The following is a 7,258-nucleotide window of genomic DNA, read 5'->3' as shown; positions in this document are numbered from 1 at the left end:
CAGGATATTATGTTTAACAAATCAACTCAGAACTCTAGTGGAACATTTCAAACTCCAAAGCCCAAATATGTCTTCCGATTTAAATTCTAAGTACCTTAAGGATGGCAACAGTGTTTTACAGCTCCACTTTTATCCCCCACACCCTCCCTACCTCCTTCAGCAAGATCTTAAGGAAGTGTTTAATATGGGGGTAAAGGGTTTAATAAACACTGGCTGATGCACTGAAATGCTCAAAAGGGACATATAATAAGCATTACAAAAAGCCTATAAAGCAGATGTGCCTCAGAATCCCGGGTAAAAAGCAATCTGACAACTAACTACCATTCATTCCTTTATCTGCCCACACTCAAGACAATCATAGTTTAGTGACTTACCTAGGGTCACATAGCTAGTAAGTGGCAAAGACCTCAGGTCAGGTTCGAACTCCTGATTCCAAGACTGCTGCTCTATCCACTGTACTACCTAACTGCCACCACTATTCATTCCTACCATGCCCAATCAATAAAAATTAAGTATAGGGGCCATCTCATAGTAATATGAACTTGGGAGATAATCTCTAGAAGAGATATACTATATGTAATATTTATGTATATAAATATATTTATATATACAATTATATATACATATATACTATGTATAAAAATATAAACAGGATAAAAAAAAGAGGCCATCAGAACAAGGAAAGCAGTAGGCAGGAGATGGAGAAAGGCTTCTTAAAGAAAGTGAGACAAACTGACACTTATCAATTAATCAAGCCAGAAATATTTATTATAAGCCCACTATGTGGGCATCTAGCATCTCTTTGCACATTGCACAAAATAAATTTAAGGTTACCTACTAAGTCTAAGTTGTGTGACATTTTTTCCCATCAACATTCATACCTGTCCTAGTGCACTTCCATTATTTCATTAGTCAAAACTATTTGAAGTTTTCTTGACAAAAGAAATTAAATTGTTTTGCCATTAGCTTCTCCAGCTTATTTTTACAAATGAGGAAACTGAAATAAAAAAGATTAAATGATCATAGCTAGGAAAAGTCTAAGACCAGAATAACATTCAGGAAAATGAGTCTTCCTGACTTTTAAGTATGCTACTCTCTTTATTGGACCACAGTCTTGGGCCATTTAAATAAGACATCTTTAAATGCAATGAAATATTCCCTCTCCCTTATTTTTTTATTTTATTTTTTGGTCCTGTCTGTCTTTGTCTCTATCTCTCTCTCTCTTTCTCTGTTTCTGTCTCTCTCTACAAATATATAGTTATCTTTATGTAGATTCCACTTTTTGGTAATTTTATTTCTTAATGTACCTGTACTGACTTCAAATGAGTAAAGTAAGTGTTCAGAAATAGTTTCCAAAGGCAGCTAGATGGCCCATTGGATACAGCCCTAACTTAGAAGTCAGGAGGACCTGAGTTCAAATCTGGGTTCACACACTTAACAACTCCTAGTTGTATGATCCTGCCCAAGTCACTTAACCCCAATTCCATAACCAAAAAAAAAAAAAAAAAAAAGAAAGACAGAAATATATCTATCTTACCCTCGGAGACATTTGAAAAAGTAGGCTGACATTTAATAGGCCTTATCTAATAGTCCCTTGCTTAACCTACAGAAGGTTGAGAAACTAGGAAAAAGTGACCACATCTTTCTAAAGAGGTGTCAATTTTTTTATTTTTATTTTTTTTAAGATGAAATCTTTCCTAATTTTCACCCTAGTCTGGAAACATAGGAAAAAGCACTGAATAGATCAAAGGTGAGCTTGAAACTGTCAAGAGATTTCCCTTTTGTACACACAGACAGCCTTAAAGAGAAGTGGCCTAGCAGGGGTTGGAAAAGTGAACTTTTCCCACCTGATTTCTCTAGCCAGGCACTTTTAAATTGTGTAGGAAGAATGTTTCCACTGAGTTCCCTTTGGAACAGAATCTGTGGGAGAATTGGCTCCAACTGAGTGGGAGGTGAAGTAACCGTGGTCTTGAATTTGTTAGTTCAGCCAAAAGTCTGTAACGGAAACTCTATTTCAGAATTCATCTATGGTATTACTGCACTAGTCCAGTCTTACAAATTGTACTTTATTTCTATCAGTGAAACTATAAAGGAACTCTTCTGTTGCCCACTATGTCCCTTACTTCCTTCTATTAGGTGTTTTCCTCCCTCTTCTCTGTTCTATTTGAATTCCTTTGCATCTGCTTCTTCCTCTTTTCCCTTTTCCTGTTGACCATTCTCTTAATCCTTTTTTGTTCTCTCTTCTCTCTTCTTTTACCTCTTCTTTTTTTCTTCTTCCTCCTTTTCTGATCTTTTCTGCCTCTGAACTTAATGAATTGCTAACCACAGAAATATGTTCTCACATCTTTACGAAAGCTCCGTCTCTTGGTCAAAACTACAACAGATTACTACAGAAGAAGACAATTTCTCTACCTGTGACAGCCAATATAACAGTCTGTCTTACATTGACAGTCAAGTGGGAGAATTTCTCTGCCTTTAAATCTGTGCATAACAGCAAACTGTCTTGTCTGTACAATCCAAACAAATCTTAAAGAGAAAGAGAAAGCACACACCTAATGTTTTGCTATTACTTTTCTACCCATAAAAGACATGGAGAAAAATCAAAGCAGCATTCACAGGATTCCTTATAATCATCAAGAATATCTTCCATTCTGTTAATTGATATAACTGAAACATATTTAAAGTTTTGCTAAAAGATAAACTACTGGAGGCTTTCGATTTCAACACAGGCTGTATTGCTCATCCTACTTCTCCTTTCTTTCCCAAAAATGCAGATTGTATTGAAGTAAGTTCAGGAATAACAGAAGGATTCTAAATTGCCCATCTTCCCTTCTCAATATCCCTGGACTGACAGAAGATTCTTCTGGAAGCTTTTTTTCTTTCCTTCCAATCACTCTTTCATATATTTTTCTCAATAAGAGATTTTCAAAATTTGGCAAATTTCCCTTTTAGAGGTTTTTGAATTCAGAGGTAGCTCTGTATGTGGCAAAGAAAAAAGGGGGGCTGACTCCTACCAAATAATTCATCTTGTAGAGTTCAGAGACATCCATTCTAGATTATTCAGCCCTTTCTCTTCCCTCCAAACCAACCCTCCAAATCCGTCACAGAAAAGGATTTTGGAGATTTTATATTCTCCTCAAATCAATAACATTAAACAATCACCATCAGTATATATAGTGTTTAGCCATAGCCCAGATTTCCTTCTTGAAAACTTTGGCCTTGCCTCATATCCTACGGTATCTGTTAGATCAACAGTGCTGTTAGCTGAGCAGTATTATTATTAATCATTTTTACTGCACTTTTATGTCACTTTTATTAACTTGAGAGAAGCATCATCTAAGGTGAATTATCAACATCGTGCTGTTTTTCTAGCCATGTATATTGTGGTCAAATAGGTTGAACATACATATTTCCAAGGGAAGTATTTTTATAGCTCCTATCTTGTGCCAGGAACTGTGTTAAGCTTACTTCAGCAGGGAAATCAGTCTTTCTTAAGATACAATTGCCATAAGAATGAACCGTAAAGTAAAAATTATATTTCAGCCGTTGATATTGCTCTTTAAAACATTTATTCATTCTACTACATGTATCATAGGACCTCAATTACGCATTTTTTTGGCTGAGATTGTTCCCTAAATTAACATGAAATGTATTGAAGGTGATAGTCCTGATGTAAAGTGGAAATGAATCACAATCACCTAGATATGAACATTTGGTGACCATCCCACGCTCTAGTTTCTGATTCACTTAGGCCTTATCATCAAGAAAGCACAGGGTATCTCTCCTAGCAATTCCTCCAAGATGGTGAACCTAAGCATTCCGTGTGAAGATAGAGCACTGGAAATTTCCCTCAAAGCGGGACTCATTGTCACTCACCTCACTTTGCTGTCATAAATTGGTTGATTATTTTTGTGGTTGATGTTTTATGCTATTCTAGCGTTTCATGCTCACATGACTCTTAGAGTTAGAAAATGATCATCAATTTTAAAATAGTTCTTAGAGAAACAAATGAAAGCTCTTTTTTGCTCATTTTCTTCAAGTTTAAAATTAAGCTGACTGATCCAGTTCCTCTTTTTTTCTTCCTATTTCTGTAATATAAATCTATTTCAACTGGCAATTATTTTTTTATCTCCTCATAAAGCTCTAATTTAAAAAGAAAGGTATCTAAAAATTGTTCCTGTTTTCATGCATAGGAAGAATATTATCATCCTATGCAAGTCACTGGTAATTGTAAGAGACCTAAGTTGACACAGACATCGAACTGGTTTATGTGAAGAGGAATAGATGTTTATTTTAATCCTTTTTTCTTTTCTTGACTTCAATATTTGTTGTGAGATTCTAAAGGAGATATTACTAAAAAAAGAAATCCTTATATATTAGTAATGATGCCTTTATAGTTCAGGTGCTGCTGAAGTTATTTGACATTGCTTTGTTGAATTTAGGACACTTTTCTCCTGCTGCACTTTGTAAACATGACCATCTGTTTAAACACTTTTTAAAGTGGTATATATGCTTCTAGCAAATGTCAGCTTCTTGAGGGAAATGTATATATCTTTTTACATTTCTAGAACCTAGTCTACAAACTGAAACACAATAGGTACCTAATCAGTGCTTGTGGGATTGAATTTGTATCATATTGAATTTATTAGAAATAATAAAACTGAAGATCCCAAATAAACTGGTTGCTTCTTTCAATAATATTATAGAGTTTACACATTTATTACCTATTAACCATTTTCTACATACTCCCACAGGAGCATCAATAAAGAGACAAAATTACTTCTGTATGGGTGACATTAAATTGAGTCACTAAATTTACATTTTATTGCAAATCAACAGAGAGAGATAAAGTCAGGGTTAAAGGGAAACAAATTGTTAACCTCTCTCTCTTTCTCTTCTCTCTTTTTCTCTCTTATATTTGCTTCTAACACCACTACATACAGCTCAAAAATGTATTTTATCTTAATTTGATCATCTTCCTGGGTGCCTTTTATAAACAAGATAAGAGAATAAGAAAACACATAAGAACAGTCATGATTTACTGCATTTCCTAGGAGCCTGGAAGTGAGATTGCAAGTGTTTATTATAATAAAGCTGATTGGATTGTATAACTTGGTGATTCATGGGTAGCTCACAAACAGGTCTACTTGGAAAAGTCTGTTTAGGTTGGAACCATAGAGCACAAATTCGTTCCCTGTTCCCCACCCTAAGGTAATTGCTTTAGGATACAGAGACAAAAAGCTATGATTGGTACTGGAGGAAGGGGAGTAGAAAACAGAATCAACTATTTGAACTCAGATGATTCCCTCATGGAAAACAAACAAATAGGTGAAAGTACACCGTGAAAGCTAAGAGAAGTTGGAATTTGAACAATTGTTTCATTGATTTTGCCAATCTTAATGGAGAATCCCGATAATGAATTTACACCTGTTGGAACCTAGATTACCTATCTAGACTCATTGCTTAATTCTGTTGAGGAGGGTGAAAGTTGTTTATGTGTGTTCTTTGATATTAGTTAGAGTTGTTTAGCATGAAGAAGATGAAGAAGATTGAATTTTCCTTTTTTTTGGCTTAGGATTAAGATACTTCCCCACGGTCACACAGCCAGGAAGTGTTAAGAGTCTGAACTGGATTTGAACTCAGGACCCCCTGATTTCAGGGCTGGTGCTCTAACCACTGCACCACCTAGTTGCTCCTTAAGTTTTCAATTAGATATAAGAAATGCTGCACAAGTTGGATGTGTACGGAGAATCAGTACAAACTCAACTGGTGATAACTGTCTGATGAACTTGACCAGCTGAAACAGTCCATCTGCAATTTTTTTTTTTTTTTTAAGACTAATTATTTGGGCAGATCATATTAGTTTGTCTTTCTCTGGACCTGATAAATTATCTAAAACACTTTGACAACTATACTTGATAGTAAGGTGAAATTTTAAAAGTTCTTTGAAATGAAAATGTACAGATTATTTGCAGATTTAATTACATCTAGGATTTCCCCATTAAAATCATCTCCAAACCATAGTAAAGAAGATCTAAACTCTTCCTGTCTCTTACTGCTACCAATCATCAAAATTGATTTTTCATAATTCAAACTCATTCTCGACTTCTCTAATCTACACCTCAAAATCTCCATTTGCTCATTGCTCATCCCTTCGTATTCATATTATGTGTCTATGCTTTGATTGTTTGTCTCTTGTGTTTTCCGGCTTATCTTTAAAAAAAATTGCAAAGCTATGATTTGTAGCTACTGGAAGACATTCACTCCACAAATTTTTCATAGATTGATAAATTAATTAAGATTCTGTAAATGAAATAAATTTCTAAAATAGTCTTAGTTTCGCACCCTGAAGGATTTTTTTTAATTGAGTGGTGTAGAAAGGGAAAATAATAAGATCTTCATATAACCATGTAGAAAAAATTGAAGAATGCACTGTCAATTTCCTCATCTCTTAGTATGCTTTATTATTTTATTAACACCACCACTACCTTTGTGAATACACAAATCTTCTTTCAATGACATTTTACTTAGGTGATATTTCTATAGAGTATTTCATGTTTGGTCCATCTGTGATCCTTTGAAGTCCCATCCAAAATGGAGAGACAATGGCAAGTGAAACTTAAAAGTAGCTGAACTACAGAAACATTCGTTTTCCTAATGTCTTGAGTTCTAATATCATTTGCTTCTTAAATGCGAAAAAAAGTATGTGGCAGTCTATTAATCATTTTTCTGGGGTGGATACTATTTCCTTTCCCTGAACAAGATTTTCTAAAAATATATATTGTAAAAATATAAAAATCAGTATAGAGGGGTAGGGGAATAGGAGGAGGATGACAACATGAAACAGATACAGGGGAAACAAGGACATGTTAATACCTACCAATTTACTCAATGAAATAAAATAACTATGAGTGTTAAGGATGAGAACTGGTAAAAATAAGTAAATGAGTAAAATTAAATCAATAGAAAAATAAGACTGTATAGCAGAAAACAAACAACTATATATATATAGATATCTATCTATCTATACATATATATGTGTATATATATATATATAGATATATAGATATGTGCAAACTGGCTGCCAATACAGTAAGAAAGTTGATTGGACAATAGGAAGCAAGATATGTAAGTAAAGATAAATTTATTTGACTGAGTTTGTTTACCCCCTAATATTTCTCTGGTTCTAACTTTTAAAAAAAAATTGACGTTTTCCTGTTCTATCATTATTTTGGACTATAACAAAGTTACTTTACCA

General features: G+C 34.2%; 1 long non-coding RNA gene across 1 annotated transcript in view; it reads left to right on the top strand.

Moving 5' to 3' along the window:
• Window positions 1–7,258, top strand: part of LOC141546268 (uncharacterized) — a 77,673-nt gene that overhangs the window by 13,404 nt on the left and 57,011 nt on the right. The gene's annotated exons all lie outside the window — the stretch shown is intronic.

Source organism: Sminthopsis crassicaudata, chromosome 6 (assembly GCF_048593235.1).
Source record: "Sminthopsis crassicaudata isolate SCR6 chromosome 6, ASM4859323v1, whole genome shotgun sequence".
NCBI lineage: Eukaryota > Metazoa > Chordata > Mammalia > Dasyuromorphia > Dasyuridae > Sminthopsis > Sminthopsis crassicaudata.
This window is presented reverse-complemented; position numbering and strand designations above follow the sequence as displayed.